General features: G+C 43.1%; 1 protein-coding gene across 1 annotated transcript in view; it reads right to left on the bottom strand.

Annotated features, from left to right (window-relative positions):
* Positions 1-21,573, bottom strand: part of PTK2 (protein tyrosine kinase 2) — a 188,481-nt gene extending 166,908 nt beyond the window's left edge. Inside the window, exons 1-2 of the mRNA XM_050330652.1 lie at positions 21,434-21,573; positions 5,831-5,889 (exon numbers count right to left, since the gene is read on the bottom strand). The gene's annotated coding sequence lies outside the window, so the exon portion shown is untranslated. The remainder of the gene's footprint in view (positions 1-5,830; positions 5,890-21,433) is intronic.
* Between the last annotated feature and the right edge of the window lie 5,378 nt (positions 21,574-26,951).

Genomic DNA, 26,951 nt, shown 5'->3' with positions numbered 1-26,951 from the left:
ACTAGAACTATTGAGACTACTGAGAGAAGGGGTAAAATAAATTAAAAAGTAATATTATTCTGGGACTTGTGAACAAGGTGTGCCAAACCTAAAGGAGACGAGTAATGCTTTCACTTCATCCAGGGCTGATAAGGCTAAGCTGAAATATCAAGTTCCAGTTTCGAGCACAGCACGGCATTTACAAGCCCTGAGTTTCCTGAGGAGTGGAATTCCCTGCCTCCCAGGCACTGCTAATCCAAACACGTTTCAGGAAGTGAACTCCAGCCCGCTTCCCTTCGGAGGAAGTTCCCCGTGAGCGTCTGCCAGGAACCAACCCAGATCCTTCTCTCACCACAGCACACACAAATCAACCTTGGCAGCCCCTGGGCTGTCACTTGCTGCTCCTGCTGCCCACCAAGCTGGACAGTATTTTTTTTTCCCCCCCCACCAGATTTTATGACCTTATTTATATTTTTTTTCCAACAGATTGTATGTCTTATGAACATTTGTATCCACTAATGTTCCTTTCTTGTGAGGATACTTCACACCCTGCCCCACAACTACAACTCAAGATGCCAGACCAGTAGCAAACACCATCCCAAAGGACATCAGGAAGCCTGGAAAGCTGAACTCAGTTTTAAAGGTAAAAGATTTGAATTTTTGAGCCTCGCTTTGAATTAAATAACAGCCAGTACAGACCTCAATCATTCAAAGGACAATTATACATTACCAGAGAGCAAGTGAAGTGCTCTGAAAGAAGCAGAGCTACAAACTTTACTGCAAGTAATAAATAAAATACCATTATTTGCATCTGCCATTTAAACAGCCTGGAAGGGATCAGCAGCAGCAGCACTGCATGGCCAACCCTGGCATCATCAGCATGTGCTGCTCCAGGCCCCTCCAAGTCACACTGCAAAGCAGCACTATTTACAGAGTCAGACTTTGTTTTGTGCTTTATATTTGCCTATCCACACATACCAGAAGGACTAACAACCAAAACAAATAACTTGTTACAGAAGATCTTTGGCACCTCTGGAGGGAAAACTAAAGCTCTACTTCATTCTATCTCGATAACATATTCCAAGATAATCCCGACAGGCTGAGGTTTTATTGAACTCCACTGAGGGATGGGACATAAATTAAAGGGAATAAATATCACAAGCACTGAAATTTATTTCCCCCAGCCCACTTTCTTCTCTGTAAGAGACAACAGTTGCTCTGGGGACAGGCTGAGAAGTATCAACTATGCCAAGTAAAGGCTGGGGCAGAGCTCAGAAAGGCACTGGGCACCACATGGAATGGTTTGTGTTTCTTACATCCAAGTTTATTGCTTTTAAACCCCTGTCAGCACAGACAGAGCACAGAGCCCTTCCCAGGAAGGGCCCAGCCAGAGAGGAGAGCATGTTCTGTACCCAACTCACACACGTGGAAGCCCAGCCTGCCTGGAAGCAGCTGATCATAACTTTGGTGGCAAAGTAAATCTTTCTGCCATGACCCAGAAGTCCAGAATAACAAACCAGCCAGCAATCCCAGCAAAATTCCACTTCCAGAAGCCAGGAGGAGCTATAAGCATGTAGGTGTTACTGGCAAGGAGCAACATCCATTAATTAGCTTTACACTTGAGAACAGACTGGTTGTTCTTTACAGTCTTAAGCACCAACTGAAGACTTTTTAAACAAATTTTGTATCAAGGAGGAAAAAGCCCCAAATGCATTAAAATGAAATTACATGTCTATCATCCAAAATACACAAAAACCCACAGGGATGTGTTTCTAGCCATAAGAGATAAAAAGGAACATTAATTTCTCCATCTGTCATGCTGTATTTAAGCAAGTGTTATGCTGGATGCAGCAAGGTTTCTCATCAACTACTAGTTTAATTCCAACTGAAACAGAATCATGCAGATGGAAAGCATCTGAAGTCACCTGCAATAGAGATAAAATCCAGAGAACACCTTCTGGAAGCTGCATCTTAGGTGGAAGTGCTGGCACCACCTACTGTCAATGGCTGACCAGTATCTTTGAAATCACACAATAAGTACATGTAAAATGACAAGTGCTTGTATCTACAGAATGCCTGCACCAATTCCATGCTCAAACACTGGCCTGAGGAGTAAGTCAGAACTGTAAAGCTCAACAGAACTGCTGCTCATAATCCCTTCCTATTGACAGGTGTCTTCTGCACACACTAATTATGAGTCATGGAATTATTAGGGTTGGAAAAAACCTCTAATATCATTGAGTCCAACCATCAACCCTGCACTGCCAAGGTAACCACTAAACCATGTCCTCAATCTGCATGTCTTCTAAATATTTCCAGGGATGGCAACTGCCCCACTGACCTGGGCAGCCTATTCCAAGGCTTAATCACCCTTTTGGTGAAGAAACTGTTCCTCATATTCAATCTAAACATCCCCTGATGCAGCTTGAGGCCATTTCCTCTTGTCCTGTCACTTGTTACCTGGGAGATTGACCTCAACCTGGTCACAGCCTCCTTTCAAGGAGGTGTAGAGACTAAGAAGGTCTCCCCTTTCTCCAGGCTGAGCCCCCTCAGATCCCTCACCTGCTCCTCATCAGACTTGTGCTCCAGCCCCTTCCCAGCTCTGTTCCCTTCTCTGCACTCACTCCAGTCCCTCAAAGTCTTTCTTGTCCTGAGGGGCCCAGAACTGGACTCAGGATTCGAGGTGTGGCCTCACCAGTGCCCAGCCCAGTGGGACAATCCCTGCCCTGGTCCTGCTGCCACACTATTGCTGACACAGCCCTGGTGCCACTGCCCCTCTTGCCCACCTGGGCACACACTGGATCATGTACAGCTGCTGTCACAGCACCCCCAGGTCCTTTTCCACTGGGTCGCTTTCCAGTCACTCTTCCCCCAGCCTGGAGCTCTGCAGGGGGATGTTCTGACCCAAGGGCAGGACCCGGCTCTTTGCCTTGTTGAATCTCACATTGCTGCCTTGGCCCTTTGATCCAGCCTGTCCAGATCCCTCTGCAAGAGCTTTCCTGCCCTCCAGCAGATCAACACTCCCACCCAACCCCGTGCCACAGCTGCAAACCTGCTGGGGGTGCCCTCAACCCCCTCACCCAGATCATTGATAAGGATATTAAACAGGGCTGGCCCCAACACTGAGCCCTGGGGAACAACCCCACTGGTGACCAGGTAATCAGGGTAAACACCAGCAACAGGAAGGTGACAGAACACTGCATGAGCTGAAGCAGCCAAGTCTCACCTCAGCATTCAGGGTTTCTGGTTTAGTCAAGTTCCCTGCAATCACCAAGCTTTTCTTTCATGGACATGTCTCGATACCTGGGGGGTTAAACAGATCTGCCAAGTAACTCCAGGTGCTGTTCAAATCAGTGAGAGCTCTGCTTTGAGGGTGAATTTTTAAGTGTTACAACAAAAAACCAAAAGGCATGTCTAAGCAGGGACCTAAAATTGAACTCTTTCATCCCAAGTTCTGTGACGCCATCCAACACAAATACTAATACCAATACAAATACCAATACCAGTAACACCGTAAGATGAATGGGTGAAGCCAGAACTACCACAGCAAATTTAACAGGAAAAATCCATCCTGTAAGAGGAGGGAGCTTGAGCACTGCCATGAATAGACAAGGATATTTTAGGACCAAACAGGTAGTGGGTTCTGTGGAACAAAGTATGAGATCACATAATGGAAAGACTATCGTGACACAGGCAGGAGCTTGAATTTTTGCAATACAAATAAAAAGCTTAAAATAACAGTTTATAAAGCAGCTAAATAAGCAAGAGATTCAGTACATTTTTTTTCTCTCATTTCCACTGCAACTGTCATTCCAGTATTTGCATATACAACACCACTTTTAAAGAGTGAGTAGCAGTAATCTCCTGCTCCTACCAAATCCCCAGATTTAACGTAAACCCGACAAGTCAGAAATATTTGCAATTTACATTGAAGATTTTCCACTGCTGCCTCTTACTCTACGTTGTAATTCACAGCCTGGTTGTGAACCCTGGGCTGGTCTTCCATAAAGTCTTATCTAGACAGGTAGTGCAAGGTGTTTACCTAACAAACTAATAAATACTTGGTTGTCATGGTTTGACCAGGATATGACTCACCTGGAACCACAGATTCCAGAGAGCAAATGGCTACAGTCCACAAAACACACAAGTGTGCTTTTCTGCTTGTGACATCACAACAGTCAGAGCTGTTCCTTTTAAAAGGTCAAACAAAATTAAAGGAAGCACCAAGAAAGCCCTGAAATCACAGGTCTCATTTGGAGGCCTTTACATATGATAAAGTGAAGAGGGGCCTGTCTTGCTCCCACCATCCTCTTCCTTGTTCTCTGGATTTCCCACATTATTAGTTTTTCATGTTCAGAAAATATTTTTAAAGTGTCTGGGTTTCCATATGAATCATAAGTCAATTAATATTAGACATAAGGCAACAAATTTTAGTCTTAATTGATAAAAATATCAGTACTGGAGCTTTTTGTTCCAACTGAAATACTTTGGGTTTTTTCCAATTTAAGTGACGAAACAAAAGACTTTTTTAAACCATTCAACTTGTTCTTTGGAGTGGTGAGAATAGATGGAATTCCTTGGGAAAACTAGTTGCATAATATAAACAAACATCATCCCATACCAGAAAAGAGAGAAACTGGAAAGGAGGAACAATTAAACAATTAGTTGCTATAACCTTGAAAACTGAAGTTTAAGAAGGGTTGTGGCTACATCCAGAGCGCTCCTGAAGTGAACTACTGAAGAATAAAGACACCTACTCCTGCAAATTTAGATACTAAGGGAACACTAAGGGACCCTCTGCTGATTGTTGGAGATGCAAACATGGACATAAGATCACAGTCTGAAGTGCCATTAGGAGTCTAGTCCACATGAAATGCAATCAACCACATCTCCTTTGTTCTCAAGTACATTCTAGTCCAGGCAAGGACATTAATGTATCTCAAACAGGTGATATCAAAGTTTTGTCAATCACATCTACAAGTTAGATTCAAAAGTGCTCTTGGAGTAGCAGATTTTGTTACCTGTCAAAGCCTCAGCCATAGGAAAATAAATAATGTTACACAGGCTCCCAAACCACCAGCCACAGAGAGAGATGCAGAAAGGGGGAAAACCAACCCCCAAACAAACAAAAAAAAAATCTAACAAGTTATTCCAGCCACACTCAAATGTAAGAATAATCCAAACATCCACATATATATCAGCAGCAATAAAAGCAGAAGTCAGAAATACCAACTACAGCGAGGAACAAAAGTGAAGTTGGCAAATATAACCATTCCCCCTGGCAGAAGGGAGGGATGGGGGTCAAAAGGAATCAACAAGATAGGGAGACCAGAAATAAATTCCTGTAATACAAAAAATACTGTGGTTGTAACTTCTTTACTCCTGCTCACAGCTAATTACTTCAGATTAGGCCAAGTGCCCCTACAGTGAAGATTTTGCCTAAGACAGATTTTTTTTATGTGCTACAGAAAAGTAGAACATGAGAACAGATAATTATTAACATTCTGCTTCAAAGGCAGCACGTGGGACTGGTCAGACAATTTCCAGCTGGTTTTGGTAGGCGGGAAAACACCTCACAGATTCCTCCCCTGCCCCGTAAATGACTCCCTGCCCAGCTCTGCCCACCTCTGCACCCTGGGGCTGAGGGAAGGGCCAGGGACAGCCTGCCAGGAAAAGGCCACTTCCCAGGAGGCTCAGGGAAAAAGACAAAGCAAGGAATTCTGTTCTAACACCCACTGTTTAACAACCCGCATTGTCAACAATAATAACAACAACAAAAAATCTCAGCTTGACCTGTTTTACCCCGAGTAAAACTCTGTGTGACAGTGAAATCATGAGGTGTTGTACCTACCCTAAGTAGACTTTCCAGCTCTCAGCAGCAGGTGCTCAGTACAGGATGAAACATGAAATCTGAAATAAACATTTAGAATTTATTAGGATATTTTCTTGAATAACGTCAAAGTAGTCAAATATCCAAGAAATTGATACCCAAATAACTGATATTCTTGTTATGAAGCCAAGATAACCTTCTAAGGAATGAGCTGCAGTACCACACCCTGCTTTACAAGGGCAGGTTATTTAGCTGAAAGTCCTTAGGTAAAAACAAACAAATAAACCCCGTAAAACAAAACCCAAAGAAGTCCAGAGAAGCCAAAAGACTAACATTTGAACTCAAAAACAGACACCTTAAAAAGCAAGTTGTCTGAAATCCTGTTTCACGTTTGCATGAAAGCAAACTAAAATTTTCACAAGTTCTATGGCTTTGTTGTTTTGAAGAAGGGGAAGGTTAAAAGGAGGATTCTGAGGTGAACCTTTAATATTGTTAATATACAATTAATGGCAACAACAACCGAACGAGCCCTGAAAACCCTGATGAGTGATTCAGAACATCAGCAGCATCCAGATCTAGAATTAGAAAGTGCTTCCTTGGGGAAAAAAAAAAAAAAATGTGTGGGAGGAACTAGTGAAAAGCATTTATTTCCTCAGGGCATGTGCATCACAGGGCAGCCAAGCCAGTTTTCAGATGAAGTAACAAATATATACAGATATTGCTCAACACACATGTAACACACCGTCCAGAAAGCCGTGATTTTGTCCCTTAAAGGAAACAACTTATCTGAAAGAATTCCAGAGCCAAATAATCCAGAGTTGGGTTGGCTACCTTGCTAATTGTTTTCTGTTGTTTTGCCTTTCAAACAAATATATAATAATATAATAATAATAATGGCCAGTCTTCGCGAGCGAAGATCCGGGGAAGGTCTTTGCACCTTCCAGCCTGCGCATTGGATTTTTTAGGTGAGACACAGTGTGCGCGGAACTGAGCCCACCCTTTAATCCTAAGGTTCATCTGCCGGGGCCAAGCGAGCTTGGACGGTGGCAGTGAGGTCCTCAGGACGTAGGTGGGTTGCCTTTAAGGGCTAACGAGCCCCACCTGCCCGGGAGTGGCCCTGACCGGGAATCGAACCCGGGTCTCCCCGGTGATAGCGCGGCGCCTTTACCACTAGACCACCAGGGGCTCCCAAACAAATATATACTACAGGGACAAAGGCAGCACCAGGAGAAAGCCCAAGCTTACAGATTATGCACTTAAAACTGGAGTTCTAAGAACTGTTTCTGAACCTTTATTCACTTTAGCTACTCAATTTTCCCCACACACAAAGGCCACCAAAAGATTTCCACGAGAGAATCCTATAAGATAAAGCAAAACAAAAAGTTAAAAAAAGTTTCTTTTAAGAGTTCATCTAAGCTATAATAAACTGAAAAGAAAAAAAATAAGAAAGCCAAAAAACTTGAATTTCTACATGAAAGTAAAAAAAAAAAAAAAAGGAGTCACACTCACTCACCTGAAACACACATTCATATCCTTGGGAAAAATATCACCAGAACTGCTTTTATGGTGGTGGTATCTAAGAGGAATGGATGGCACTGCCTCAAAACACTGATTTTACAGTTAACACAGAATCTGCTAAGTCAGACTGCTGCCCCATCCTCTCTGCCAGACTGAGTGCTAAACGACAGTTTTCCCCAGAATCACATCTGCTCCGAAGGCTTTCATGGAATTAGTCATGATTTGGGACAATTTGTGAAAACACCAAGGATTAACACAATGGGAATGATATCATGACAAGTCCTTTGTGGAAAGGGAAATTGCTCATGAGACTGTTTCTCGGCTTGAGAAACCCATGCAGTTACTGATTGAACTAAAGATGTTTTCTGATAAGGCAAAAGCGACTTTTAATTTCCAAGGCCAATAGTAATGATCTTTCCCTGCTCCAGGAAGTCACGTCATTAACACCCTTAAAGCATTTGTTCAAATAATGGTGTGTGTAATACCAGGGGACTTACACACAACATCCAAAATGCACCGAGCACAAATAATAGAAAAATATTATTTTAATTGCTGAGGCATCAATAATGCAAACACTTACAGGCATGTTAAATTTTCCACACAAGTTATCCCCACCGATTTTCAATAGAACCACCCATGTGTGTAAAATTCAGTGTACAAATGCATGGCACTGTGATTTGATTTGATGCTGGATGGCAACCCCAGAGGACAGATAAAGGGCCTCTGGTTGGCTCATTAGAGAGTAACACAGAGATGATCCAAACACAGGACCGTTTCATCTCCTTTACACCAACAGCCCTTGCCAGGCACACCTTCCCAATGTTTGTTTTCACAGGTTACTGACTGATTTCCTTCTTTATCAGTTCCTTAGGAAGCAAGTGGTGACAAGAACTCTCCCATCCTCAACTCAAGTTCGACCAGTTGTAACACTTCTTAAAAAAAATAACAATTGCTCTCGTTCTAATGGGGATAAATGCTGAAAGCTTCTAAAGTGGTCAGAGGGAGAGAAAACATAGAAAATGGTTTGGGTTAAAGTATTGAGCTTAATTCAACTTTTTGTAAAAAAAAAAAAAATCTATCTATATATTACAGATTTTTTTTTTTTTAAAAGTAAAAAAACCCAATTACATCTGCACAGGGCAGGGGGAGAAAAAGAGGGGAGGGGATTTTTCACAGCTTTTGTAATTTCTCTACCTTTCTCCACATGGGGATGGTTTTCAGTAAGGTCACAGTATTTACATGTTAAATCTAACACTTGTTTTTTGAAAAACTCTTCGATTTGAAACTGGCTCTAAGTACCTGTTTGATGCAGTTGGATTTGTTTCCTTATCTCGTCCTACCTTGTATTTCAGTTAAAAGATAAAGCATCTTATCTGGAGATCTAAATGTCCATATACAAGGCCTGAAACTTTTTAAGTTTTGTCCTCCAGTATCATTCTATCCCCTCTCCAGTTTGCCTTCCTCACCAAGCACACCACTGAGCCATAAGTTAACGTCAACTATCCAAAAGTAAAAATCTTAAAATATCTTCTAGGCACGGAGCTCATTCCTCAGCTTCCTCAGGCTTTTTTTCAGCTACCTTTAAAGCTCCTCAGTCACACTCGTCAAGAATATTTGTCCCCTTCACTCTTTTTTCATCACTACATTAAATTAGTCTTCACAAATTCCTCTCTCCCAGATCCTCCTCTCCATGTCAACACACAAATTCTTACAAAGGAGTCAATGTAAATTCTTACACCTCAATCTTTACAAAGCTCAAGACGGACTACTAAGGACTGACATTATTTGTTGCACTTCCCTCTCCTAATTCTGATTCGCAGCAACAAAGCAAATAAAGAATTTTATGCAATGCGACATTTTTGTCCTTATTTTATCCTTCTTATCCTGGTCTCTAATGGCGCCCCTTTGGTACCACAGTAAGTCACAGGAAAACCACACAAAGATCACAGGAGACAGGAAAGAACAGAAACAACTGCTGGGCATAAGTAATATTTTCTTCAGCAGAGATGAGACATTTATAACTAAGTTATCTGCAATGCTATTATTCCTGTTAGCTGTGCTCTCCTATATCCTGCACAAACAACTGAATCCAGTGAACTTTGGTAGTCACAGAGCAACCACAAACTTTAATTTGTATTAGGGAATTGTACACTGGTCATGGGGAATTATTCTCCAGCCACCTGTTTTAAAGAGGCAGGAAAGATCTATGCTTTAATTTCTTAAGAAGATAGCAAGTGAAGCATCCCACGGGTCTTTTGAGAAAATGTCATCTGGATGAATATATATATTTAGGACCAAGGAAATGGGATGAAGTTGCATGAGGGGGAGTTCAGACTGGACATCAGGAAAAGGTTCTTCAAAGAGAGAGTGGTCACTCAGTGGAACAGGCTCCACAGGGAAGTGGTCATGGCCCCAGGCCCCAGTTGGATTCAATAATCCTTATGGGTCCCTTCCAACTTGAGATATTCTCTGATTCCATGTACACACACAGCTCCTCCACATCTCAAACAACGAGGAACACGGACCTGCCTGGAGCACTTTCAGCAGCAGCACCAAAAACACACCAACGGCAAACAGTAACACAACATAGCCCTGGGTACAATCTGTTACCAAAGGACCTCTGACCTGCAGGAAAAGCCCCAGAACTGCCACTGAATTCTAGACCAACTCAAAAGCAATGTTTGCACGGACACAGTGCTGTGAAGATTCAGTAATCTTGTTTCAGGATAACTGGTACACAAGTACTGACTTCATCTTAACATTGCTTAGTGGCCTGGACAGCAGAAGAACACGGTCCCTAAAGCAGAATTCGGTACAGACTCACTGGACTCAAACACAGATCCTAAACATGTAACCCCAAAACACACCCATACGGCCACCATCAGCTGCACCACCAATAGTCCTGCAGAACCTTTTAATCAGATTGTTGTAACTTAACTAGGCAAAGAAAGGCAAATTTCAGTAAGATCTCAGTTCTGTATCACACTAAAAACACACACACAAAAGAAGTCCATACTTACTCTCACCTCCCATTCATAAAACCCATGACAAAAATCTGCTATACAGACATGGGTTTAACAGCATAGAACACGAGTTCCACATAACACTCAAAACTGCTGTAACACAGACTCAGTCCAAAAAACTATCATATTTCCAGCGACAGCTGTGCGTTAAGCACTCACATTATATGCACATGGGCACTGCTCTCCCCCTCCCCACTTCATTTTGACTGTGCTCCAAATCCTTTCTCAAACTCACCCCTTTCATCCTGCCTTTCCAAAACTGACCTGGGCTCAGCCACCCACAAGGTCTTGCCTTGTTTTATTCCTTCTAACAACTTCAAGAGTGAGGTATTATAAAGGAAATGTGCTTTATGTACATTTATTTTCACAACTCGCTGCAGCCCTCACCCTCTCTGTACTTCCACTCTCTGATCTCTCCCTCAGTATACCATGACCAATGTTCTGCTCCCACTTGAGAATGCTGGGGTCCAGTATCTATTTCAGCAAGAGGTAACAAAGGCCTTTGAAAGAAAGAACTTCAATGCAATTCCCATTCACCTCCAAAAAGCCACACAGATAAATATATTATAGAACTCCACAATTTGTTTCCTAGGAAGGGAAGCTCGTCTCAACACTCTCCACACATCGTGGAATAGTTTAAAGGTTTTGTTTGCCTTTAGGAGAAGAAAAAGCTGATTCAGTTGTAAAATGAAGCCAACAATACACACTCCTGTCTTGAAGGATTCCCTCTCCTCCTCTGATGAAAGGACAGAAAGGCATAAAACTGGCTGCTGAAAGCCCTGGAACAGCGTGAGAGGAGCAGTTCTGCCAACACACAAAGGAACTCCCCCCTTCTGCCGAGGCTGAACGAGGAGGGGTTTTGTAGCCTGGGACACAACAAAACTTCTGCTTCATTTAAACCCCTGATTACTCCTGTGTGCTGCTCACCCTCTTCTTCCAAAGGGGCCTAATCTTCCAAAGAAACTCACCTGGTTGTTTAATAAATTCACGTAGGTAACAAATTTCCATCAACAAGAGAATAAAACCCAGAGTCCTAAAGCTCCATTTCTTATACAAATGAAACACTGACACAAACTCCAGGCAGGAAATGGAACAGAAGTATATTCTGAGTTACATCCCACTCCTTCTTTTGATTCCATTCTTTGACTAAGTTTTATGGAGGTTCCTACTGATATTTTTGCTTCCATCCACAACCCAAGACATAGAAGTATTAAATGCATACTCTAACATTCACAAAGTGTTCAAGAAGAGACCATGCCAGCATAATAAATAAGTGCCAGCATAATTCCACAGATAAACACATGCCATATACTCTTCATCCCCATTTCTCTTATAAACTTTAATCCTTGAACTGCATCATCAAAATACACAGGTAAAATAAAAATAATATTATTCACTTATGGAACTGGATTGATTTTTCCTGATAACCACTGATTAATTAATATGTCTGAAACAATTTCTGTACATAAGCACTTAGGAATGCAATAACACTCAAATCCTCCTCCTTGAAGGAGATCCACCCCTGTGACCAGTCAAAATCCCACAATTTACAAAGAACTTCACAAGAAATTCACGTAAAACTGAAATTATTAGACTATCCTGATAACAAAGAGTTAATATCCAGTCTGACTAGGTGTTCCTATACCTGATTAAACAGAATTTACAAATTACAACAAAGAGGCTTCCCTTTGCCTCCACACCACATAGGGGTTTTTCTTAAACCATGTTTAGTTCCCCACACCACAGCAAACAGCTTACAAAAGTTCAGACACGTTGCACAAATTCTCAGCTTTACCTTTTAGCTTAAAGGCTCCTTGAAAACTCAGATGGAGTACTGAACTGTTAGTTCCAGCAGCTTCTACCCCTAATGTGGTTTCTCTTTTAACATGGTGATTAAAAAGCTCCCAGCTCCATGCATTTACTCTTCCATAAGGATCATCTCAAAGGCAGGCTGCTTCACTGCTACTGGTTGCCAGCAGCAGCTGGACCAGGTACAGCCAGCCATGATTACCACATTTTGTCTCCATACACATTTCCACTAAAGATTACTTAATTCTCTTTCCCAATCTCAGCAGTGACTTACTCCTTCCGTGACAAAATGCCGAGAAACAAACCTTAAGCCTGACTTACTTTAAAACAGCTTAGAGTTATGATTAAGAGGAAGCATAATCATCAAAACATCAAAATACAAGTTATCATATTGAAGAGCTAAAGACTGACAGAAAAAGAAAGTATAGAATCACTAGAAGTTCCTATTATTCTGAAAACAAAGCTCAGTTTATTAATATATAATAATATATAGTCATTAAGGGCATTACCAAAAGGAATAAGAAAAGTCATCCTAAGGCCACTTTATTAACTTGCTTGCACAGCTTACAATTCTTGCACGTTTTCTTCTAGGAAATTTGTAAGGTTATGACAAAATAGCAACTAAGCTAATTGTTCTAATATCAGTAACCAGGTCACAATTCTGTTTTCCAAGCCATGTCCAGGTAACATCTGCATCTACAGAAGAACATGACAGTTTCATTTACACACAAGTTCTTCTCTGCGTGACCTTTACAGCCCTCCACAAAACAAAAACAAGTTGCTTTGCCTACAACAGATTCACATCAAAGCTGTACAATCTCGGGCAAAAGCTGCCAAGATAACAGAGAGGACGTGGTTACAGGAGCTCAGAGAAAACTCTCAGTTGCTGGGGATACTGTCACCTACCTTCTGATAATCACCACAAACCTGGAAATAACAACCCCACATTCTTTACCTGTTCACATCACTAAGATCAGTGGATAGAACTTCAGAGGTCACCTTGTCAAGCTGCCACTCCTGATGCAGGAATAAACAGCAGGAATAAACAGCATTCCCTTCCTGACAGATGTCCAATTTGTTCTTAAACACTGTCAGGGACGAGTCCCTCCTCTAATCTACAATGGTTTGTTATTCTTAGCATTACAAGTCTTGCTCCCTAAGTAAAGTAACCAAGTCTTCAGTCCTATTATTTAAATCAACTAATTCTCATTTTAGTCCCCTTAATCCTTTATCTTCTTTATCCTTGTAGTAGCCTAATGCATGCGAATAACTTAAAGACCACAAAGAGATAAGAAGTTAACATCTTAATTTGTTCAATTCTTGGGTGTCATATTCTTAGGCATCTTCTGCTACTGAAAGCATCCAAAAAGAGGAAAACCCTTCCTTGATGCCCCAAGCTCAACACAGAATTGTAACTAAATCCTACCAGTACTGAATTCATCAGAACAGCTACCTGAAATATTTACCTCCTTACTACACCACAGCAGAGCACTTCTTTTTCTGCCCCAGCAGAACAAGGTTAACCACAAACTGAGCACCCATCAATCAGTAACCTGCACACCCCAGTCCACTCAGCCCTTGTACAACTTCAAAGGCACGTTTTGAGCAGACATTTGAACAACAAAATTCCAAACGCACTAAACAGGAGGAACAGAGGCTGCAGAGCTGAACAAGTACAGAAAAAACAGCCAGCTTTGTGATTTATACAAACTGAAGTGGAAATGACAAGATAATTAATAAACCAATTGAAATCTAGAAGCCTCTAGGATATAGTGCTTAAGCCTGAAATAGAAAATGAGAGCTGATAAAAATTCAGAATTACTTCTTTAGCCATTAATTAACAGCGTTCCCATAATGGAGCTGTTAACACCAGAGTAAGAACTGAAAGTGTAATTTGTAACATTTGCAAAGAGCTTCACTAAGAGTCAGAGACCAGCACATGTCAGCAGTGTGTGAGGGCTGCCAATGGAAAACGAGTTGAAAATGTAACAATGTTAAATAGTGTTCCATACAATTAAAAATGGAATTTAAGAGATTAAAACCCCTCCAACTTGTGGTTTATTACCTGGGACTTACATTTTTCTATACATGCTATCAATCAGCCTTTTTTTTCTACCCTACCTGTAAAATAAAACGCCTTTTATTTAGCAAAAGCAGTTCTGAGCGAGGCATCATGAGCACAATGGCCATGTGCATTAACTTGGCCATGCCAAGGCTCATTCCAAGCACTGAGATGGCACCTTAAATTAACAACTCACATCCAGCATCATGGTTTCTGCTTCTCCTTGTGATGGGCACTTGAAATCCCCTTCCCAGAAAGCACTTCAGAACTGGCACGTGCTCCTGTGCCAGGGTTCACTGTCCTCGTTTTAAAGGGGAATAAAAACCAGCACAGCAGCTGAATTAGTTCTGCCACCGAAAAGGAAAAGGAGAAGCCACCGAAGAAATAGAAACAAAATTCTTGTCTCAACTTCCGATATTGTGGTTGTATCAGTGTTCCCCATCTCTCTGCCCCACTGGCTGACCAAACCAGTGCTTTCAGGCATGAAAGGTCCTGGGCAGTGGCAAAAACACAAGAATACCTCCATCAGGCTCTGGAATTTGCAGGAGGAAAAGGGGGAAGAACAAATAGAAAATTAAAGCGTGAAGTTCATCTCTTCACACAAAGTTATTTCCGACAGCTAACAGTGAAAGTACCTGTTCTACATCACTTTTGTGTGCTGCTGTCTAGACTGTAAAGCCCATTCTGAACCTCTGCCTTTAAACAGCTGCCACTACAGAAAAGCATCAGTTAAAGCAGCAAAGAGGATAAAGGAGGAGACTGCTAAAACCTGAGGAGCACACAGGCATAAAAGAACCACAAGAGCATTCAGACACCAGCAAAAGGAATTTCTGCTTGAGAAGTGTATTAAAAACAGCAGGGGGGGAAAAAAACCTGGTAAACAACTTGGTTGGTTAACCAAAAATAAAAAGGATCTGTACTCTTTCAAACACTAACTTTATTTTTCTTCTTTCTGTATTAACCTTTACTTGAAAAAAGTGAGCAATAAAAATTCCAGTATTCTAAACCAGAACAGAGACAATTTTCTCCTCAAAGGACAGAAAGATTAGAACTGCCTAGTTCAAAAAAAATGGAAATCAAGAAGCGATACCTACGTGCAAATAAGAAAATGGGGATAGATTTTATGTTTTCATGTTACCTTCCACAGAAAAAGAATTTAAAAGATTGCCTAAAAATCAGTAAGAGGAAATTCTCTTTTGAAGATCACAGAATTTCTGAATCTCAAAGCTACAGAGTATTACTGAGAACAAACTTGCCTCAGCGTTCATACCGAACATAAAATCTACAAAAGACAGGATGAAACAGGTACTGATTGATGTAAATCTCCACCACTGGGTGTAACTCAGACACTGGGATTTATAAGTCTCTCACCAGTACCTTCAATAACAGTAATGTTGAAGGCACTGCTAAGAAATTATTTATCAAATGCTGATGGAGCAGAAACCTCACTGGCTACTGTACATCCCATGGATTGTATCAGTAAACACTCCATGCAGTGTGAAAGGCCTGGGAAAAGAAGTAGGTACCTGCATTCACAGCTGGAAAATATATCATTTAACTCATTTTGAGTTGCTGCTAAACCAGACCTCTGGTACCCCCCTGCAACCCCATTATTTGCAGCAAGAAAACAGGAAAGAGCAGCAGCTCCTCCTTCTCCTATTGAGAAAAAAAAAATATAAAATTAAAAAAAAAAAATCATCTGCTGCTTCGAATCCTTCCCAGGAGCTTCAGTGGGACTAAAGGAAAACTTATCTCTGCCTTCCAAAGACACTTGAGAGGCTCAGCTGGTTTGCTCCCTCTGCCCTCCCCCAAACCAAAATAAAACAAAAGCAGGAATTGCACATTTTCATGTGTGGGTAAACAATGCAAGGCCCGGGGTTGGCAGCAGGAAGCAGGAGCAGCTCAGAGTCAGCAAAGCCCTCTGACCTCCTTCTCCCTGTCCCGGCTCTGGGAACCCCCTCAGCCACTTCGACCTCTGCAAAGGCAACAAGTGCCTCGTGCAGGGACTCCTGACACACACCCTGGCTAAATGCTTCAAAAATTCATTGCTCAGTGTACCTGGAACCACAGCACTGGCACAGAATGTGCCATGCCCCACTGCTGTATGCAGGACACTGATGCCCACGTTTTGCTTGCTCGTTTTTGGGCAAAAGGAAGGAAATTAGTGCAGGGTCTCAAAATGAGTTAAATTATAGTTCCATGGGCAGGGAAAGGGTCTAGATTAATCTTGAGGATTAACTCTAAACTGACCTATATTACATTCTAGCAAGTTGGAAGTCTGAAGCAAAAAAGAAACGGAGTTGAGTGTCTGTCGGGTCCCTTTCCCAGAGGGAAAACAAAAAGCAATGCTTCCATGCAATAACAAGCTCACAAAAGCTACTTAAACGTCTTCCTTATGCCCCTTCTGCACTGAACACGACAAAAAAGGGCAGAGGAACAGTGCAGAGAGAGAGAAGATGGAGGAAAAAGTCTTGAAGTTATAGGGGACAAAGGAAATCCAGTCCAGGAGAGTTTTACCAGCTCAGCCATGGACCGCTGCAGAGCTGAAGAAAATTTAAATGCCCCTGAAATTCACACTAATGCCAATGAGTCAGATGTTCTCTAACAAAGCCTGTTGCCTTCAGCATTTGTTATTTACATCTTCCACTCTTGATTTTCACTTGACACAAGTTGCATCCAAACCTTTTAAATCAGATTTCAGAAACTGTTCTCCAGTTTCATCCTAACTGACGACCCATTGACACCACCACTGAGCTGCATCGCCACATTTGGAGCACCATCAGAGCCAGAGAGCATCAGTTTCTGTGCTTCTCCTGCCACCTCCGACGTGCTGAAAGGTGCATGAACTGCTAAAATTTGCAAGGGGATGTTTGGAAAGCTCCCACACACCTGGGTAGTCACAGCTGTCTCTCTTGTGTCTGCTTTAAATACAAAGCCAGAAAAATCAGACCAAGCCACCTGGAGTTTTTTGTGCTTTTGGTTGATTGATTATTTTTGTGATTTGCATTTTTGGGTTTTTTTTTTTGTTATTTTGTTATTTTTTTTTAATAAAAGACCTAACACTCTGTCTGCCCAAATACAAGACTTGCACTCCAGTATCAGGAACACTTAATGCTGAACAAACAGCAAACTCCTATCTTAGGAAGCCTGTACGGTGGAAAGAACACAAGTTAAAAAAGAATGGGATAGGGAAAATAAAAATATAAACCTACAATGCCAAACCTGCAGGTTTTTATTTTAAGCCGTTCAGTCCTGAAATAGCCACTTTCTTCAAGTTTTTCTGATTAGTCATTAAACATTGCCTCAAAATAGAGAGCAGGACATGAGCAACAAGAGCTTTCAGAAAGATCTACTTGATCATCTCCACCAAAGTTCTTCCTCTGCTACACCAGAAAAACCTATTAAAAAGACAGAGTTACTCAGATATCAGGTTTTCCACTTAATTTCCCTTTCTTACAGCTTTATGTTTTTGTTACAGACACAATAAACCACTCTCGTGGAACACTGTGGTAGAACACACTGGATTTCCAAGGCTCCTAAGTGGCAGCTATATACAAACCAAGGGACACACTAGAAATTACTAACAATTTATAAACTCTAATCTTGCATTGATCTGCATTCTTTTCTGGGGGCTTTTTTCCCCAAATATTTAGAATAAAAAAGACGGCTTTTAGCACAAAACTATCCTGCAGAAGTTACTACTCAGGAAGACAAGAATCACTTTAGCTCAGGTGCTAAATAAATGCATCCAAAACTGACTTTTGGAGTGTTCCTGTACCATTTCTGCTCTCATTCAATACAAGAGCTCAAAGTCATACAGTGAGGGTTTGTTTGCTGCAGTTTTTAAAATCCTGACCTCTAATTAAAACCTTCCCAAGAAATTAAGTCAGTATGTCCATGCTTTCAACGGCACTTGAAACTTCAGAAACTGCACTGACACAAGATAAGAGGAAACACACATTTAGTCTGGAAACCACATCTGATGGAGCCAAACGTCAGTCAAACTTCCCTGACAGCTCTCCCAAATGAGGACTCAGAAGCTTTCTGGTAAGAAATAAATAAATCCCATGTTTGCACTGCTACCATCCCAGAGTGGCAGTTGTGGCACAAGGAAACAGATGTGGAAGATGAATTCCAGCATAAGAGTGTCCTTTTGAAGTACCTTCAGCCCATTTACTGAAATTTAATTGATCCAGAACATGGAAATACACTTTTTGCAATAATCTGCATCAAACGTAAAAGTACAAATGTTCAATTTAAGACAAAAAAAATATGCAAGACTATTTGTGTCTTGTATGGTTTTATACAAATTTAACAGCAAAATTACAACTTATTAACAGTTACCAGCATTCTTCAAAACTGCACTTTGAGAAGACAAAGTTGTCTTATAGTGAAAAGAACTTTTCTCTAAATCCAAAAAGATATAAAGTGAATGAGAATAGCCTGTATTGTTACTATGAATGTTACATCAAAATAAAGAACATACCGCTACACACAGCAATGCCTACCAGGGGAAGAAAAACATGATCATTTTGTTATACAAATGGCAAGAAATAAAAATCTTATTGATTCTTGAGCTACCCTCTTGCTGACAAAAACACCCACCACATTTATAGACGCATTCAAAAACAGAAGACAATCTCCTGACCCATCAAAGCCACCTGTTTTACTACTTAATCTCTAAAAAGCACTCCTGCTTTTCTCTCCTGTCATCCCCCAAAATATCTGTTAGCTCAGTGGAGCTCACAAAACCAAGATCCCGCATTCATTAGTCATCATGTGGTTAAACAATTGTATTACCAAAAATAAGCCCTTTCCACAACACATAACATGCTCTGGAGCAAAGATACCAGATCACATCACCAGATACCCAGAAGTCAAAACCATTTTTAACGCTCTTTCAGCAAATTACACATTCAAGACACAAGAGTGCTATTCTAAGAATATCCCCTTCTGGATGAAGTATTCCAATACATTACTGGTTGATTGCTGTGTCACTACATATACTTAGTACCTTTAATAATACCCAAGGCTGAGGCCAAATAAAGCTTAGAGCTTTTGGTAAATAAGTACGATGTCATTTTCCTTTTCATGTGTACATTTTAACCTTCCTGAAAAATAAAAGGTCAACCAACACAAACATCAATCCCAGCCATGTTCTACAAAAACTGCATTTAAGACATAACAGCACAAAAGACAAATTAATTTTAGAACTCTTTTTCTCTTGTTGATTTGCCTGCTGACTTTACAGTCTCCTCCTTCTTTGGGTTTTTTTGTTTGTTTGTTCTGTTAACAGGACACCTGATTTTAGGTCCACGAAATCCACACTGCCTGGATCGATTTCAAAGGTGCACACACACATTCTGTACAGAATCTCAGCCACAAAACTTGATTTAAGAAGACCAAGGGCTGTGGTCCCCATCCCAAATCACACCACACAGGCAAAGGTGTTCCAACGAAGACTGGAGGTAGGATAACAACCTGATCTCAGGGGGCAACAAAAAAGGGGCCAGGTGGAAAAAGGAAGTGGTGGAATTTTGGACAACATCAGTGAGATAACAAACTGTTCCAAATAACTATATAACTTCTACTATTTCTGGCCCCAATCCAGTTGTGCTCTTGACCTTACTCAGGTTTAAAGGAACCAGAGACGATAAAGGCAGATTAGCTTCGAGGAATGTGGGACTTTCCCAATTAATACAGTGGAAATAAAAAACAAACAAACAAAAAAAAAACAAACCCACACAAAAACAACTAAACAACAAAAGGCCAAAGGAGTGTGGATTTTAAAGGGACACTGCAATACCACTCCACTTTTAAGCTAACGTTTACATTAAATCATTCAATATCAATCTCCAAGTGTTTCTCCTTTCAAGTGAACTTTTTATTCCATGCATTTACTACAGCACTGTATCTCACCCCAGTGAAATTGCCAAAAACTGAGCTGCAGGCTGATGCTGCTCCAATGCCAGGGCCTGCAGGATACACTCAGCACTGGAATAGGATTGACTGCAAGCCAGCTAACATAGAAACGATACAGGGAACAGTGTTTCAGCCAGCAAACAACAACAAAAAAGAACGGGAAATCAAAGAAAAAAGACTCCCCCTTGTTCCAAAAAAGCATCATCCGAGTACAGGAGGTCTGGGAAGAGAATGGATGTGAGAACTGGCAATGTACACCACATGCTTCAGAATTAGTCGCGGGGATTTGAGCAGAACGATCCCCTGTTACAGCTGCGGGAGTGCAGTTCTCGCTGTACTCCAAAAATCAGGTTTACAACCGGATAAAGAAAAAATATCAGATTTCTCCAAGAAGTGCAAAGGCTCCTCCATCTGACCCAACTTGTGTGGCACCACCGGGTCGCCCAAAAGCCACGCCGAGGGAGCGCTTGCTCCCCTTCCCCGCTCCAGACGCCGGGGGCTGTGCCCGGGTTAAGGGCTGGGGACCAAAGCGCTGCCCCCGATTCCCTGCCCCGATCACACCGTCCCAGCGAGAGCAGCAAGAGGGTAAACCAAAAATAAACCCCCACACATCTAAAAAAAAAAAAAAAAACAAAACACCACCACCAAACCCTAAAAAGAAGGAACCTCAACCACTTCCCCCGCGCTCCCACCCCGGCTCCGAGAGGCAGCCGCGGATTTACGCGCCCGCCTGGGGAGGGGAAGGGGCTAAGCCCGGCACAGCCCGGCTCCGGCAGCGAGGGGACACCTCCTCCTCCTCCCTTCCCTTTCCCTTTGTTTACTTTGCGGACCGTCCCGCTCCACCTCGCCGCCTCCCGACACATCCGGTGGGACCGGCCGGGAATGCGGGGCGGGCAGGGCGGAGGGGGCGGCCGGGTCCCCCCCGGGAGGGGGACGGGGCAGGCGGAGCACCGATGACCTCTCCCCGCAGCCTCCTCCGCCTCTTCTCCCATCCCCTTCCCAGCCTGCCCTTCCCGAGCGAGGGAAGCGGCTCTGCCCGGAGACCCCCCCAGCCCACCCTCCTGCGCCCCGGTGTCCGCGGCGGCCCCTCCCCGGGGACACGGGAACGGGCGGCACCGGGGACAACCTTCCCTTGCCTGCGGAGCCGCCGCCGCTCCACGAGCCCGGGTGGGTGCGGGGGGAGACAAGGAAGGAGCCGCCGCTGCCCCCGCTGCGCCCCCTCCCCACGATGTGAAACTGGGGCCGCTCCGCCCGCGCCTTCCCCAGGCAGCCCCCGCCGCCCGCACTCACCGCGCTGCGGGCACGGCCGCCTCCGGGGCCGCGGCCAGGAGCAGGAGCGGCGGCGGAGGAGGAGCAGGAGCAGAAGGCTCCGGAGGGTCTGCGCGGGCAGTGCCGCCTCCCTCCTTCCCTCCTCCCTCCCTCCTTCCCGGTCTCCCCGCCCTCCCGGCGCGCTGCACCATGGGATGCGCCGCGGCCCCCCCACAACATGGCCGCGGGAGGGTCACGGTGCCGCCCCTCAGGGAGCGGGCGAGGGAGAGGTCCCGTCCTCCCTTCCCCGCTCGCGGCTCTGCTCTCACCCGCTCCTTCCCTCCCTCCCTCCTTCCTTCCCTCCCCGAGGCAGCGCGGATCCTGGCGGAATCTGGCGGATTCGCTCGGGAAGAGGCAAAGTTTAACCCCTCGCCCTCGCTCGGTGGCACGGGCTGGCACAGCGGTTCTCTTGTTGCGACACTGGGATGTTCCAGTTGAGGAGTTTCCCTCGCTGGAGACATTCCAGGACCGTCTGGACACAATCCTGTGCCGTGTGCTCCGGGGTGACCCTGCTGGAGCAGGGGAGTTGGACCAGATGACCCGCTGTGGTCCCTTCCAGCCTGACCCATTCCGTGATTCTGTGACTTCAGACTTAGGTTATACTTGATGACCAGTGATCACTCAAACGTGCTCATGTTTAAGTAAATTTTCCTTGAAAGAAAATGTCACAGAATCATGGAATGAGTCGGGTTGGAAGGGACCACAGTGGGTCCAACCTCCCTGCTCAGGCAGGGTCACCCTGGAGCACAAGGCACAGGATTGTGTCCAGTCGGTTCTGGAAGATCTCCAGTCAGGGAGACTCCACACCTTCTCTGGGCAACCTGTTCAGTGCTTTGTCCCTGCACAGAAGGGTAAAGAAGTTCTTCCCGATACTCAGGTGGAACTTCCTGGGCATGAGTTTCTGCCTGTTGCCTTTTGTCCCATTGCTGGGCACCCCTGAGCAGAGCCTGGTCCATCCTCTGCCCCCTCCCTGCAGACACTCACAGACATGGGGAAGTCCCCTCTTAGTCGTCTCTTCCTGGGACTGAACAAGCCCAGCTCCCTCAATGTTTCCTCATGAGAGAGATGCTCCAGTCCTTTAATTGTATTTCATTGCCCTCCACTGGACCTGCTCCAGGAGCTCCACGTCTCTCTTGTACAGAGGAGCCCAGAACTGGACACAGCACTCCAGGTGAATGAAATGCGGGGGTTGTCCTCTTTTCCCAGGCAACCAGCAACAGGACAAGAGAAAATGGCCTCAAACTGCACCAGGGAAGGTTCAGGTTGGACATCAGGAAGAATTTCTTCATGGAAAGGGTTGTCAAGCATTGGAAGGGGCTGCCCAGGGAACTGGTTGGAGTCACCATTCCTGGATGTGTTCAAGAAACGACTGGATGTGGCACTCAGTGCTGTGGTTTAGTTGTCAAGGTGGTGATCAGTCACAGGCTGGACTCAATGATCTTAGAGGTCTTTGACAACCTGAATGAGCCTGTGATTCTGTGAAACAACCATTTGAAATGTCTCAGTCTATCACTTACCTCTAGAGGCAGCTGAACTTGGATTTTGTTCTCCTGAGACCAGGAGATCTCAAGCCCCCGGCTGCCAGAGCTTGGGCAGATCCTGAACCTCCACTTCTGGAAGTTACAGGGTGTCTGGAAACTGGAGGGACCCACCAGGATCATAAAGTCCAACTCCTGGACTGCATCTTACTTTGGTTTAAGCCCATCAGCAGCTGAGCCTACTGGGCTGCCTTAGGGTTGATGGAGAATTAGTCAATATAATCAATGGCATTTGGGATGTGATTTTGCTGATCAAACATGGGCAGTTTACTTCAGGGTAACCAAATCACACTCCTAAACTTGCCTAGGTTTATAAGTTTTCCAGGCACTATAAAGAAACTCAAGGTAGAGATGGAAAACAAGCAGGGACCTGAACTGTGAATACAGTTTTTCAGTTGAATCCCACCTAAAATCTCCCAAGCTCCTCCAGGAGTGAATCCATTAGGTAAGCTTCTGGATGGAATACAAATGCATTAAGCCCCATGTAAAAATAATTCCTAGAAACTCTCTTTTAAACAGCAGTACAGCATTTCCATCAATCCTTTACGGAAATGCTGGGCCATTAGAGGAGGATCCTCCAACCAGCAGGCTGTTGGATATCCTGGAGACAGGATAGAAAATACGCTCTACCCTTTCTATTGAAGCTGGACCACTGTGCAGAAATGAAGGAAGGAAGGAAGAATGATTTCAGTTATTTTATAATTATTGGTCTTGGGATCACTATTGATGCTCCTGCCAGAAAAGATAGAAATGTGCTAATTAAAATTACTGATGACAGAAAGTTGGGAGACATCAATAAAGAGGATGTTCATGGTAACACACAGGAAAAATCAAATGCTCTTGAGGACTGGGATAGCAAAAGTGGAAGGAAATGCATGAGTAAAACAGGAGTCTGTGCTCTGATTAATATACAGGGAAGGGGTGGTATAAATACTGGAAATACAAAATAAATAGAGAAAGTAGATGGGAAAATGGAGTTTTATGTTACAGTTGTTAGCAACAGCAGGGAATTGCATTAAATGACCCTTCCCAGCATTTGCTACCAATTACTGATCATTTCTCCTCTGTCTCAGCCTTCAGCCAAAGATGTCAAAGTGCTGTAGCCTCTGAGCAAACTTGTGAAGAAGATAGTTGTCCCCATTTTTCACGCTGGAGGGCTGAGACATTATTTGAGTTGCCAAATTCACACATTATCCAGTGGATGAACAGGGGCCTCCTCTCCAGAGCTGTGTCCTACACGTTCAGGACACGTTCACACAACTCCTTTGTGTTGTGCACAGTCTGTCCTATTGATTTTATATGCAGCTTTACTAAACTTCCTTCATTTAGGTGTCTTTTCAAATATCCTTCCTTTAATAAATAACTATTATTGCTGTGTTCTTAGAACTTCGTGCTCTGCAGTGTCTCTGGGCAACATCAGCATACCAGTTCTCTCCACTTTACAGGTGGAAAAGCCATTCAGAAGTATTTGGGTAATTTATGGAGGAGACAGAATAAAGCCAGAGCAATGGTAGAGCTGCAAATCTGATCCTTAAATTCTGTTCTACCTTTTATTTTTACAGCATTTTCATAGGGGAAAGAAGGATGCTGCCTGAACTCCGTGGAATTCAGCTTTCCCATTGGTTTTAATGGGATGAGGGCAAGCCCAGAATAATCTATCAAAATGATGATTTGTAGCAATTCCTGAAAAGTCTCTGTTTCAAGTCTTGGTGACAATTTGTTGTTAGTTTCTTGTTTCTTTCCTTTTTTTCAACAGCAAAATCCTTGTAAAAGCAGAAACCTTCAGCAGCACACTGATAAAAGTGCTGCTGAATCTTTCTCATGATACAGAATGCAATTTTTAGTCAAATATAGAGAAAGTTCCATAAAAGCTGATGAATTGAGCACTCATCTGGGAGAGGGGAGCTGTGGTGATGTCCAGTGAAAAGTTACTTGATTATCCAAGATGTTCATTTCAGCAGGAAGTCAGGAGGCACAGGCAGGATGATTGTCACAGCTTCTGTAAGGACTATGAGGTATCCAGATACAAATCTCTGCCTTCTTTCCCCCCCCTCCAACTTCAGGACCTCATCCAAACTAACGAGAAAGGCACTTCCAGTAGCTCCTTCATCCGTCCATCCATCCTACTTATTGAGAATCCAGCGAATCACTCTCTGATTACCCCTATTTTTCTCAATTAACTAAGGGAAAGGTTTGGTAATTAACCTAAATCTTTACACAGCTAAACTTTTATAAACTGTGACTTACCCCTTTGTCTTCTAAGATTCCTGTTTTCTTCTGATTCCTGAGAACTTGTGCAGAAAAGTAAAATAATTTTCTTGCCTTCCCTATCTACCCAGAGGTTGTTGGTTGGTGGAAAAGACAACTATGCCTTTGAACTTATTAAGGAATGATTAATATTGAGGTAAGACATTCAGTTTAATACTGGGGGTATTATTTGTGCAGTCCATGCCATTACCTCATTTAATTTACAGTGATTATTAAACTTGGGCTGCACTGGTATAAACAAAAAGGTAGGAAATTTCATTACAGTGTGGCATGTATTGTCTTTCCTTTTATTAAGTGCTGGAACTGGGGGTAATGGCTCTGAAGACATCGAGTCCTTTCCGCTGTTTGGGAGCACAGCTGCAGTCAGGCATCCTCCCCTCTTCTGCAGGATGGGAAATATTCATTGAAGCAACCAGAACGAGCAGGTAGCTCTGAACTGCAGGGCTATTTCAAGCTGTGCTGATGAAATGCAGGGGCATTTGGGAAAATTAAAAAAAAAAAAAAGGAGGAAATGGCAAGATGCTAAATATTTCAGAAAATACACAGTAACACCCTGCATCATAAGAGGATTTGGTTTTGGGTTTTTTTAAATCATCTGAATCGACCTTAAATGAAGAAGTCAACTGCATATGTTAGGAGTCTGCATAGCACGCTGGCACTGGTGAAGGAAAAGTATATAGTAAATACAATTAAAAGCACCAGAATGTGAATGTTGATACATCTCTACTTCTCTTTAGATTTAGGAAAAAAAAAAGGATTAAGCATTATTACATCAGCATTTCTGGGCAGTGTCTGGAGTAGGAGCTGAATGGAAACTCACCAGTGAAGGCTTTTCTAATTTATTAAACAAAACAAAACAAAACACAAAGAAGTTCTTAAGAAAAGCTCCAAGGGAAATGGGCAAACTTACACAGGATCAGGAAGGAATTTTCAGGTAGAAAATTTGGTGTGGAAAAAACTAATTAGCAGCTGGGGGAACCACTTGATGAGTTGCTGTTATTAACTAAGACCTCCAAAGCAAATGTTAATGTGTTAATTAGAAGCAGGGTAATAACCTCCTAGATTTCCCAGTGGGAAACAAAACAAAACAAAAACAAGGCAATTTTTGTTCTGGATATAACTGGCTAAAACCAAACACGGCAGGAAGGGAACCCTCCCAGTGCTGCATCTTCATTTTCTGATGTGGGTTTGCAGCATCTCCGCCCTAAAGTTAATGTACAACCCCTTCCCCTGCCCTGCAGGACGGTGTCCGGGTGGAACCACGAGATTCAGGAGTTTATTTATCTTTCTGGAAAACCAAACAAAATCCCTGTCCTGACGGGTAGCTTTGATTTCTAGAAAGAAAGGAAAGATCCCACACTGGCTTAGTTAGACTTGTCCTAGGGAAGAACTGAAGTCAGGACACTCAGATGGAGCCCTGGTACGACAACAGGGGAAGTAAAGTCCGTGATCTGTCCTAAAGGGCTGTGCTTCCCACCAGAGAGGCTTTTCTTGTCGTTTTACTTTGGCCTCCAAGGTTAAAGTCAACTTCTTGGATGTTGTTTTCTTTCCCCACCACACCTCAGGCAAACTTGTTGCTGAGCCAAATCAAACCATATCTTTTGAAGCTGCATTCTCATGAGACCCAGCAGCACGGAGGGACAGAGCTCTTAAGGACATTTAGAAACACCTGAATTCTTTGACTCACCTTCTGC

Source organism: Myiozetetes cayanensis, unplaced genomic scaffold (assembly GCF_022539395.1).
Source record: "Myiozetetes cayanensis isolate MyiCay16 unplaced genomic scaffold, myiCay2020 scf1, whole genome shotgun sequence".
Classification (NCBI taxonomy): Eukaryota; Metazoa; Chordata; class Aves; order Passeriformes; family Tyrannidae; genus Myiozetetes; species Myiozetetes cayanensis.
This window is presented reverse-complemented; position numbering and strand designations above follow the sequence as displayed.